Raw genomic sequence first — 11,319 nt, 5'->3', positions numbered from 1 at the left:
AAAAAGTCACATTTGCTACAAGCCAGGTCCTTAGCGAGGCTGGCTGAGTTTGGAGGTATTTGTTTATGAAAACAGGGAGAGGTTTGCTCTTTCCCCTGGTCCTCTCTGCCTGGTCGAAAAGGTGGCGCAATACAGAGCTAAACTCTTGTTTTAGCATTGCAGCATTTAAACCTGGTACAAGTTTGCATCTTGACCACAGATCCTAGCTTGGGGGGCGATATTCCCTCTTCTGCAGCAGACTAGAAGGGGAAGACAGAAAAAGGAGGGGAAGGTTCGCAGTGAGAATAAATTGCAACTGCTGTTCATGACGCACACCTGATTAGATGACTGTTCCTGGTGCTTGCCTGGGTGATCCAGGCTGTTTCTATCATCCCTTCCAGCCCTGCGCTACGGTTTCGCAGAAATGTGAACTCAGCAGTTACCAGGCAGCTGTATCTTGGCTGGCTGGGAAGTGACACATGATATACAGACTCTGCACGCTTGGAAAGCACCTTCATTTTCCTAGGAGAGGTACCATGCAAGTCATTTCTCCACCTTGTTTTTCCTCTGTGCTCAGGCAATCAGCTTAGCTATTAAAAGATAACAAGGGTTTAGGACTATCATTAGTGCAGAGCAGTCATGTGGTTGTGCTGGTAATTAGCACCGCTGCTGAACTCACAGTGGGGTTTTTTTTAGATAGGTAACTACACAACAACAACAGCACCTACCCCACACGTAAAGGGGCTAAGAGCGAGAGAAAAAGGCAGGCGTTCCCTCCCCGATCCTGCATCTAATTAATTGTTTAGCAGCTTTCTTCCCTTTTTCCTCTGTGATATTAGAATCTACATCCAAAGCATTTAACTGCTTGAAATGGGATTAAGACACTTCAGCCAAAATTGCAATCCTCCTGCTCAGCTGCTCTGGAAGCTTTAAGGTATCAAAAATCCCTGGGAGGGTTCAGAGAGGGCCGAGTAGCTCATGTCTAAATCACGACGCAGAAACTGTGTCTTGCCTGGCCCCGGTCCCTGGGAGCCGAGTTTGGTCAGCAGCCCGAGTCCTAGGCGCGCGTCCAGGACACTGGGCTCTTCACACCTCCCAGTTCTTGGCTATGGTTTCTTTTGAAGCACAGCCAGAGGGAGAAGAAATGGAGATGGGTGCTTCTTATGCACAGCAGTCCGGGGCTCAGCCCGCTCGGAGCGGCTGCAGGATCCCTTCCCTTTCTTTGCCCACGGGAATTTCAACTCCCCCCCCTCTAGTGTGCCCACAGCCACCAGGGCGCCAGCTCTCCCGAGGTCCTGCTGGCCTCCTGGTGGGACGGTAGGTCTGGAGAAAAAGCACGGAGCAAGGGCCGGAGCACTGCTGTAGCCCAGTCGCTGAGGGAGCTTCTCTTTGTCTGCTCTGGGGGCTGCTAGTGTATTTTGTCTGGTGAATGCTTAATGGATATTTAATTAAATTCTGCCTGCCTTCATTCCTAGCACGACTTGGGTCTCAGTCTCAAAGGTCGGAGACGTTCACAGATTGCTGCAAAGAATTAAAAGATGGAGAAAACTATAACCTCAGGCTGGGGGGGTGGGTAGTGACATATGCATATGCTAGGAAGTACCATATCAGTGTACTTCAATTCTGCATTATATCCAGCTCTAGAGGCAATGAATTCACAAAACAGCTGGAGAAACCTAAACCTGATTCATCGCAATTCCCTAACAGTAATTTCTCCTTGGGAAGGCACCATGCAAAGAACGAGGGTGCAAGCAGCAAAGGAAACACTGCGCTACGGCCACGGAAAAGGATTTTGATGTAAAGTAACGCCAGAACCTAAGTGCAATGAGTGGCACGCACCAAGCATCCGTAAAATCCTGGCTCCACTCAGCAAAGTAGTGATTTGGAGCACGCTGCCAGGCCTAACTGGAGAGATGATGGAGTTTGTGACAAACGCGCTGCCGGGACGCTCAGCCGCCCTTTTCTTGCCTCCCCGATGAGCTACTTGGTGATCCTCAGCAAGGCAGGCCAGGCTTCACTAGCTGTGCTCCTGCCTCCCCAGTTAGTTATCGCCCAGGGAAGAGGCTGTCTATCGATCTGTATGGTACCCGAGACAACCGAACCACAGGCCTAGCTGTTATAATGCAAATGCATACTGCATGTGGTCTGTTTACAGGGGAAAAGCGAGAACCAGCCTTCCAGGCTCAAACTGAAGTGAGCAGCTGTGGGCTACGCAGAAAGTTGAAGCTAAATTCTTCAATATTTGTGTCAGGCAAGAAGTTGCAACAAATTCAGATGAAGTCACATAAATAACTTACTAAAAGGCTGCGTTCTGCTCCCTGCACAGTATATCCCATGCGCTGTTTGTCGCTCCGCAAATTTTCATTGTTGTCACATGTTACATTGGGGATTTACAGGAGGTGTCAAGAGGGAAGCTGGAAAATTTTGGCAGTTGCAGAAGTCCATAGAGGGATTTTGGCATCTAGAGAAGGCAACAAACATTTCCAAGACTACTCTAACCAGATCCTTAATTTTATCACCCATCTTCTAGACAATCTGCATCTGCCGCTTGTAGCTCAACATGTGCACTAACAGCTGCTAGACAGAAGCAGGCTACTTCATGTTTGTTCCTTTGATATAACAGAAATGTGTATTTTCCAGGAACATCTGGATTTCTGCAGGAGTTCAGCCCACTGCTGCGGTCCAGCTACCTTGTCAGAAAGCTGAAAGCAACGGAGCAAAACAGTGGACAAGAATCAGCAGGCTGGACCTCACCTGGCAGCAAAAAAAGATGACAACATCCCCTTGCTCCAGTAGTTGTCCCTCCACATCACTAAATGAATCCAGAGCGAGCGGGCAGGAGAAGTATCAGTAGGACTACCAGGAAGCAGAAGGTAAGAGACCAAGCTTTATGCTGCACCTGGAGCTGCAGATCTGGAAGGGAAAAGTCATGCTTCCTCCCACTAAGATAACAGCTTTTCATGACTGCAACCAGACATGCATCCTCGGTGGACTTCATCCACGAGCTATCTAGCAAACTTGTCAAGGTGAAGTTGTCATCTGAGAAATTAGAGGCCAGTGCTGTGCTCTGTTTCCCTAGGCTATCCGAATTCAGTGCGTCCTCCAGTCTGGCTTCATAAGATGCAAGGGTGATCGTGTGGATGTTCACCTGTTGCTCAGAGTTAGTTTGTGAGCATATTGACCAATTTCAACCAAAATCATAGAGAGGGCAGAAATCTCAGCACTGAAGTTCTGCGCATTTTCTGCGGATTGGCATGGGGGGCCAGAACTCAGGGTCTAATTTGGTATCTGGTGCTAACAATTAATGTAACCACGTCTTCCCCTGTTCCCTGTATTTCCCATTAGCATTTTGGATGGGCAGTAAAAGGTAAACACCTAGCTCTTTGTATTTGGACAAAGCCACGGGTCAAAGAACGTGCCTGGAGTACTGGGGATCCACCCCTGATTTCTCCCCGGGGTTGGTGGTAGCACCAGGGAGCAATGTTCACGATCATCAGGCTTCCCTTTCTGCACCCATTTTACCACATAATAAGGTGCAAAGAGTCTCAAACAAACTATATGAACTTGTACTGCACAAACAGCTTTTAACTATGCTCTGCCCAGTTCATCACTGTTTCCTCTGCTCTTTTAGAAAAGACATAGGAAGAAATCATGAGAGATACTCAGCCCAATAACCATGCTTTCTTACTATGCATTACATGAAAAAGGCCATACGTGTATACATATGTCTGCGTGCATACATATATATATATATATGCTAAAGCTCTTGTCCAGTGACTTCTAGAACAGGAAACACAGCAGGACAACACACAGATACCTCAGATAACTCAAACTCTTTAAAAGGACTATATACCACAGAGGTGGTAACGGGACAGTGGTCAAACCTGCCCGGAAACGACTTCTAGCTCTTTACTCCAGTCAAATTCACTGCTCCTAGCACACTCTGCAGCCCTTACGCTTACCAGAGAGAGGACATCCCAGTTTCCTGCCCACTGAGGATTTTCTACGGGGGGGTAAGACATACTAACAGTTGCAGGCCTTCATCCATGGCGGAGTAATCACTGTTCATGTGAGTGTGGATGGAGAGAGTGAGAAAGCGAGGAGGAATGGGTTTCTGGTCTCTCTGGGCATAACAACCCTGTTGCAGAGCTCGGTAGTTTCTCCTGTATTCCTCATGGTTAACAACCTTATCCTTTGCTTGGTCTCCAGGCAGGCTTTCCTCTCCTCCAGAGCTCCCTAGAAGATTTTGACAGTAAAACAGGGGGTGCTTCTCCTGGTACACTTGTGAAGCTCGCTACTCTTTCTCCCCAAAGCACCCCCCTTGATCACTGAAAAGCTTTCTGAAGAGAAAAGGCCAGCACCTTCTACTTCCCTCTATGCTGCTGATCTATGAGAAATTTCATTTTTCCTTTCGCATGTGCAGTAAACTCCTCCTGACAACCTCACACTACCTGCAGCTTTAACCACCACAACCTCCACCAAACCCACTTAACCTCCCACTAAACCTCAGCTGCCAGCTTTACTGGTCCTTCAGTAGTTCCCAACTTTTCCAAAACCTCTTGAGGAGGGCATACTTTCCTACCAAATCCACATAGGCTATAGCCTCATCCAGTCACATCCCAGAGCCAAGGAATCTACATTTCCTGTAGGTTATTTCCTTTTTAGCTTCCCTCCAGAACTTGCTCCCCACCATGCATTTTACCAGTCTCCCTGTAATTAAGCTGCACTGCTGCCTGCTCCCCAAAACTGCTCCTTCAGACCAGCACCTCCTCCAGCAGCACCTGCACACAGCTCATGCTAATGAGCCCAGCTGAGCTAATTCAAGCTTTGCTCTATGCCTTGCCCACACTGCTGATGAAATTCGGGAGCCTGTGCCACTCTCTGGGAAGACTGAGAACTGTCCTGCTGGGAGAGATGGGGCTTGTCTGCTGGGACTGCTATCTGCTGGGCTGTGCCCTTGCTATGTTTGCTTTTTGCTTCCAGGCGACATGTCACGACCACAAGCGCCGGACATGTGGGGCTACTCTGCCGCAGAGGGTCACGTGAGAGAAAATACATGATGAGGAACAAGGGTGACTAAAACCGATAGAAGCCCTCCCATGGCCAAGGGAAGGGATGGTGAAAAAGAGCCCGAGGCCCAGGTGGAAACTGAATGGGTTGGTGCTTTGCCCAGCGGGGCCACGGGGCTGGCGTGCAGGTCCTGTCCTCGTCCCCGGCAGCTTTGCCTTAGAAGTGCTAATAGGATCAGTGTTGGGAATGAGATTAGAAAACTGAATTTGAACATTTTGTTTCAACTAACCGGATTAGCTCGTGGGTTCGGCGCAGCCAAGCATCCACGCTTCCCCCCAGGAACAAAACTATGAAGTCATTGTTCAGAAACGCTCCTCCCCGCCTCTTAAAGCTACTTAGTTTTTACAGTTTTAATAAGATGTTGGACTAAATATTGAGTCATTAAAATTCTTTAAGGGGGGGTTTCCTCCCCCTAACTCTGAGGGGGACAAAGGGTTTTGTAAGGGGATGTGGTTAAATTAGAGGTGTTTGTGTCTCAGCTGACCTTATTCTACAGTTTAGCTGCTAATTTAGTGTTAAATTAACTCAGCTGGGAGACTTTTTGGTGCAAGGCACCAAACTGCCGGGCCCTTTCTAGGCCTGTTTCCTGGGTGTAACCTGTCAGTGCCCAGAAGGGTTAACTAAAGTCAGATTAAGACTGGTTTAGACTGCGGTTTCATTTTATGCCTGAGGTGATCAAATGGCCAGATGCTGCCAGCAGGGAGGTTCAGCTGCAGACCTCCAGTCGTGTCCTCCCACCACTGTGCTGGTGCTTCCCTGCTCCTGCAGAGAACCCAGTCTGGGAGCTGGGCAAACTGGAAACGAATCGCTGTTGGTAGGACACCCCCTGCAACGGTGAACGCAAAGGGCAGGCACCGTGCTGGTTGGGACAGGACCGTGGCGGCCCCCGCGGGGCAAGGCGAGCTGAAGCAGATGCACGCCCTGCGCGCTCACGGCCTGGCGTTGGGCCTGTGCAGCAGCAGCTAGCGGAGAATCGCCGCCGGCAGGGTCTTGCTCCCCTCCTCGGTTTTGCAGTCGCGGAGCCTCGGATGAGCTGGTTGGGCGGGTTGCCCCGCTGCTGGGGAGGGCGAGCTCGTTCTCCCAGGAGCGGCAGGGCTGCTGAATCATGGCAGGCCCTGGCCACCGCTCCAGCTCGCGCCTCCGCAGCAGCGTCCACCAGCCCCCACGGCTTCAGGGCACAGCAGCAGCTATGGGCCGCACAGTGAGGAAATGTGCTAGGGAGCAGCTGATGGGCTGAAAGACCGATGATTTTTATATTTGCATACTGCTGTATGTTGGGGAAGCGGCTGACTTTAACTGATTAGAGGAATCCAGCAGAAGCGGCTGCCTCTGGAAGCACCCTGGGCAGCTGCCATCACAAAGTTAAGATACCAATATTTGCAATAGTAGCAACAACCCATTTAATAAAACACTACCAAGCTTCAGGGCACGGACCATGCCTAGGAGCTCTCAGAGCTTCCCTGCCAGCAATTAAATACTACAACCACCCAAAGCACGTTAGTTATTCTGATTTGCCTATAACCATAAGTAAGGGAATGGTCGTGGAGGTTTCCAGATCTGCATGCAAATCTTGGGGAGAAGAGACTAGGATACAAGAATTTTGTCTCTGGTTTGTCTCTGGTTTTTGTCTCACGCTGCTGGCGTGGCGCATGACGTTGGGCAAGCCACATAACCCCCTCATTTTCCCCAACTGTACAGTAGCGCTTTGAGATCTTCCTTGTAGACATGGAGTGTTTCTGCCTTGAGGTAGCAGCACGATAGCATTACCAACTTAAATGGGAATGGGAATACCACCTGGACAGTTGTGGTTTAAAAAATAATTTAAAAAAAAATCAAGTTTTAGAAGTTCATTGACACGACTCTTATAGACCAAAACACTGCCTGTGAAGTCCCAGACCTTTCCAGAATGGAGACTGCAGTGCTAACACCCCTGAAGATCAGATGTGTGCCAATACAAACATCCTGTTACTTCTGCGCCATGATCTATCCTTTAGATCCAGTGCACGTTCACTCGGGATATGGGACATGTCAACCACAGCACAGTTTAGCGCTGCTTTCTTGCAAAGACAAGCCTTGTGCTTAGGGAAGCTGTACTGGGTAGAAGCTATCGACAGCTGTTCCACACTCAAACTCTTAACCCCCTCTCCAGATACTGCTTCTGGTGCTTGAGTTTATAACCTCATCATCCTTTTAACAACCTAGCTGCTTGTCCTGAGGATGCTATTTAACATTGTACCCTCATTATCCATTGCTGAGCCCACAGACCAGTCTTTTCTCTTACCTACCTGCTCACCATTTCCAGTGCAAGGTGCTTCCTACAGGCTGTCACTGACAACACAACCAGCACTGCCTATGTACACTTTATATCGTGAAGTCTCCGTTTGCTGTAGCCAGGTACTCGCTACCGGAACATGCAAGTGGCACAACACAAACAAGAAACGGACACAGCAAAAAGAAAAGAAAAAGAGACCGCTAGAATAAGTGTAGAGCAAATAACAGAGCTAGAGAGTTTTCTGGGCTGAGCACTGGCTGAAACCATGTGAAAAGAAACAGTGTCCCATTTCATGCTGATTGTTTCGAGGATAAACAACTTTTGTACATTTTGCTAAGTACATGTGTTTGCATGAAAAAGAAAAAAAAAGTAGGCTCTGTGCCCAGAGACCTAACTGTCCAACTCCGCAGATCAGCAAGCTACTGAACAACTGAACCAAATGCAAGTGTGCTGTGCGGCCGCTCTTTTGCCATGTGTTTCTGACACATTAAGATCACATGCATCCGCAATTACTGCAGCTCTACTAACTTATTCAGGCAGAGTAAGATGATCATGTGCCAGCAGTCACCAATCTCTTTTTCTAATGGAAAAAAAAACACTGGGCCCACAGCCTGGGCAGGGCTTCTATTTGCAGCACTTTGGGGAAAATGAGGATGTGCCATCATATTCTGCACAGTAACATGAGTCAGGGTGGCTCTTAGTTAGGGGTAAACCATGCTGTGACTCAGTCCTTGGGCGAACCAGTAATGGGCATAGAAAACACAGGAAACAGTTGCTAGAGCTTGGCCAACTGATAGGAAAGATGTAGGAACAAGCGGAAAGCCGACACCATGTCCTGCCTTTTATGCAGTGGGCATTATGAAACCAAGCACCTGAGCGGCTGGGAAGAGTTTCTGCTGAGTGAGTGAGTGCCTTGGCCTAAGCGCACAGGCCAGGGCATGTCAGCCAGTTTGCAGCTCTCGTAAATCTGCTGGCTACCTTTTCTTTAGAAGCAACCATCTTAACCTATCTTTCTGGATTTAACATGATTAAAAAACAGAGGAACTCCAAGCTGCCTATATCCTACTTTACAGTTCCCGGACACTGTGCAAAGTGGATGTGGGCTCCTGATCTGCGTGCTTAACAGTGTTTTGGGTCAGAGTACAGTCCTTACTCCAAAAAGGAGGGTGCCCACAGCAAGATAAGCACAGAGCTTTACCTATTACTTCTTCCCTGTGTCCACACAACAACTTGAAGTTGTTTTATGCGAAGACAGGCTGGCGTCGAAACCCGGCTCCTGCAGCCCTAGACTTGAGCCCGCTTCTAGCTTGACCCACTGCTTCTCTCCTCATTCAGCCTCCCCTGAAAGAAAACGTGCTTCTGCGGCAACACCCTCAATCGTTACGTTTCTTTGTAACGCCAGTAATTTTGTTTTAATGGGACTAGATTGGCAGGGGTTGTCACTGATTTGCAGCAAGACACAAGTACACCTGTACTGAGCTTAATTTTGGGTCAGATGAGCATGTGAAAGACGTGAAGGTATATTATTCAGAGCATTCTTGCTAGACTGCTAATTCATAACGAGGACAAAGAAAAGTACTGGTTTCTCCTTATTTTGGTACATACAATAGACACAATAATCTGTGATATCCTTCAGCGTTCATATATTCTACCCGAGAAGCCCATATGAACTACCCTATCACTACACTATCTTTTCAGCTCCGTTGGTTTGGGTTTATTTTTTTCCCCTCTTATAAATAAACAAGTAGCCTTTGAATTAAAAAAAAGAAAAAAAAAGAAAAAAGAAAAAAGAAAGACAAAAAAGAAAAAAGAGAAAAAAACCTACTTGAGGAGGAACCGGCCCTTCGCGCCAGCAGCCTTTTGGGCATCCCCCCTGCTGCCACCTCCAACCAGCAACCTTCTCCCGACAGCTTTTCAGAGCCGCTCGTACTGGAAAGCAGTAGGCACCGGACACAGCGGTTACCTACCGTCCGGCTCCGCCGCCACAAGCGAGGCGCCGTCGACCCTGACCAGCCTCTTCCTCCTCCGACATCGTCATCGTCGTCGTCCTGCCAGTGCCATCTTGGGCTAAGGTTTCCTCACGAGGTGATGGCGGGCGCTGCCGTGTCGCCTTGCATGACACCGCTGAGGGAAGGCTGCCGGCAGCCCCGCCGGCCGGCACGTGTTTGTGCCTTAAAAAAACTTTATTTTTTTCTTTTCTTTCTTTTTTTTTTCTGCACGGGGTTTGTCGGTGTGTTGGCTCTGCTGCCAGGGTAATGCGATGGCACTGCGTGGGGCACAAAGCGCCACGTCGCCAGCGAGCTTCTCCTCAGTTTAGGAAGGGAAGCTGAGGTAAACGAGGCCATGCGTTCGGCTATTTGTTGTCCAGAGGCTTCAAGCGCACAGTCCCAGCGCCCCGGGGCGGGAAGGTTTCGAAGCCAACGCCTCAGCAAGCAGCCCCACGCGCACCTCGGCACCCCCGTGCCGCCTGCACGCTGCTTTATGCCGCTAAACTGTTGTTAAAATATGCCGCCAATTTCGAGGCTGTCTGAGGCAGCCCAAGAGCTCCTCAAAAAGAGGAGGGAAGAGGAAAGAAAGAGGAGAAAAACATAATATAAAAACCCCGTGGAGAATGCGGGCATCGATCCCGCTACCTCTCGCATGCTAAGCGAGCGCTCTACCATTTGAGCTAATTCCCCGCGCAGCAAACATGGCCGCGCGCGCCCTCACATGCGCGCCCCAACATGCGCGCCCCCCCACCCCACCCCCCCCCCGCGCGCGCGCGCCGCCGCCGGGTTGTTGTCAGGCAGTTTGGCCGCCGCGCCGCGCCCTGGGAGGCGGGGTTCCGCGCGTGGGCCAATGGCGAGGTGCAGGGGGCGCGGCCACGGGGAGATCGCCACCGCCGGCGCCCACCCCTCCCGCCGTGAGGTCTCATTGGCCTCCTGCCGGGCCTGAGCGCCTTAGCTCCGGATTGGGTGGAAAGGGTTTATTTTTAAAAGGCACCCGCTCTTGCGATTGGGCAAGGGAGACGCCTGTCATAATGACGTTGCGCTGTTGCTAGGGCGTGAAGGTGGGAAACGAACTGCACCCGCCCCCATGCTTTGACTGGCCAACAGGAAGCCGAGAGCCCGCCCCCGTCCCCCTTTGGCCCCGTCACGGCGTCGTTGCGGAGTGACTGACATCCGCAGGAAGGCCAGTGAGAGGCCGAGCCCCGCGGAACGCCCAATAGGAAGGCGCGGGCCTATGCCGGGGGGGCGGTGCCGGGGCGGTGTGATTGGCAGGCGGGGCGGGGGGAGAGGAGGGCTCGCAGGAGCTGATATGTCCGCCATCTTGGAGCGTCGGTGATGGTGGCGAGCAGTGGCTTTCCCGCCTGAGCGGAGGCAGCCCGGGGTCTGTGGCGGGGGGGACGCGCTTGCCGAGGTACGGACGGGGCAAGGGCGAGTCGGGGCTCTCCCGCCGCCTCGTGGAGGGCGGCGGCGGCGGCGCGGGCCTGGCGCTTACCTCCCCCCCCCCCCCCCCTTGGCGCGGGGGGCTCCGGGGCGCTGCTGAGGCCGCGGCCTGGCGGGGCCGTTGGGGCCCGTTGCGCGGCGGCTTCCCCCCCCCCCCCCCGCCTTCCTCCTCTGCGGCCGCCGCTGGGCCCGGAGCGCCGCGCCGCGGGCCTGGGCGCGGCGGAGAGGGCCTGGGCCGGGCTGCGCCGAGGGGGAGCGCTGCCCGCCCGCCGCCTGCTTGCCGCGCCGCCGCCTCCCGCCGCGGGCGCCTCGGGGCTTCTCCCCGGCGGGGCTTCGCCCCCGCGGGCGGCGGCGCGTTGCCCCCCCCCACACCACCACCACGACCACGCGGGAAGCTCCCCCGCGGAGCTGGAGCTCCGGGTGAAGTGTTTTGTCCGAAATCGGGGAAGCCGCCTCCTCTCGCTCCCTCCCTCTCCCCCCCCCCCCCCCCAAGCAGTCACTCACTCGTGCTGTGGTTGTAACTTGCAGAACTTTATTCCGGCTTCACTGTAATCTCGGATAATAAAACAG

The 11,319-nt window shown here is 51.9% G+C and overlaps 1 protein-coding gene and 1 non-coding gene across 7 annotated transcripts in view; one reads left to right on the top strand and one right to left on the bottom strand.

Annotated features, from left to right (window-relative positions):
* Positions 1 to 9,926: 9,926 nt before the first annotated feature.
* Positions 9,927 to 9,999, bottom strand: TRNAA-AGC (transfer RNA alanine (anticodon AGC)). The gene has a single exon. It is a non-coding gene; the product is annotated as a tRNA-Ala (tRNA).
* A 610-nt stretch (positions 10,000 to 10,609) lies between these two features.
* Positions 10,610 to 11,319, top strand: part of PPP6R3 (protein phosphatase 6 regulatory subunit 3) — a 61,199-nt gene continuing 60,489 nt past the window's right edge. For all 6 annotated transcript variants that reach the window (XM_067295929.1, XM_067295928.1, XM_067295932.1 and 3 more), the window contains exon 1: positions 10,610 to 10,720. The gene's annotated coding sequence lies outside the window, so the exon portion shown is untranslated. The remainder of the gene's footprint in view (positions 10,721 to 11,319) is intronic.

The sequence above is a fragment of the Apteryx mantelli genome, chromosome 4 (genome assembly GCF_036417845.1).
Source record: "Apteryx mantelli isolate bAptMan1 chromosome 4, bAptMan1.hap1, whole genome shotgun sequence".
Lineage (NCBI taxonomy): Eukaryota > Metazoa > Chordata > Aves > Apterygiformes > Apterygidae > Apteryx > Apteryx mantelli.
This window is presented reverse-complemented; position numbering and strand designations above follow the sequence as displayed.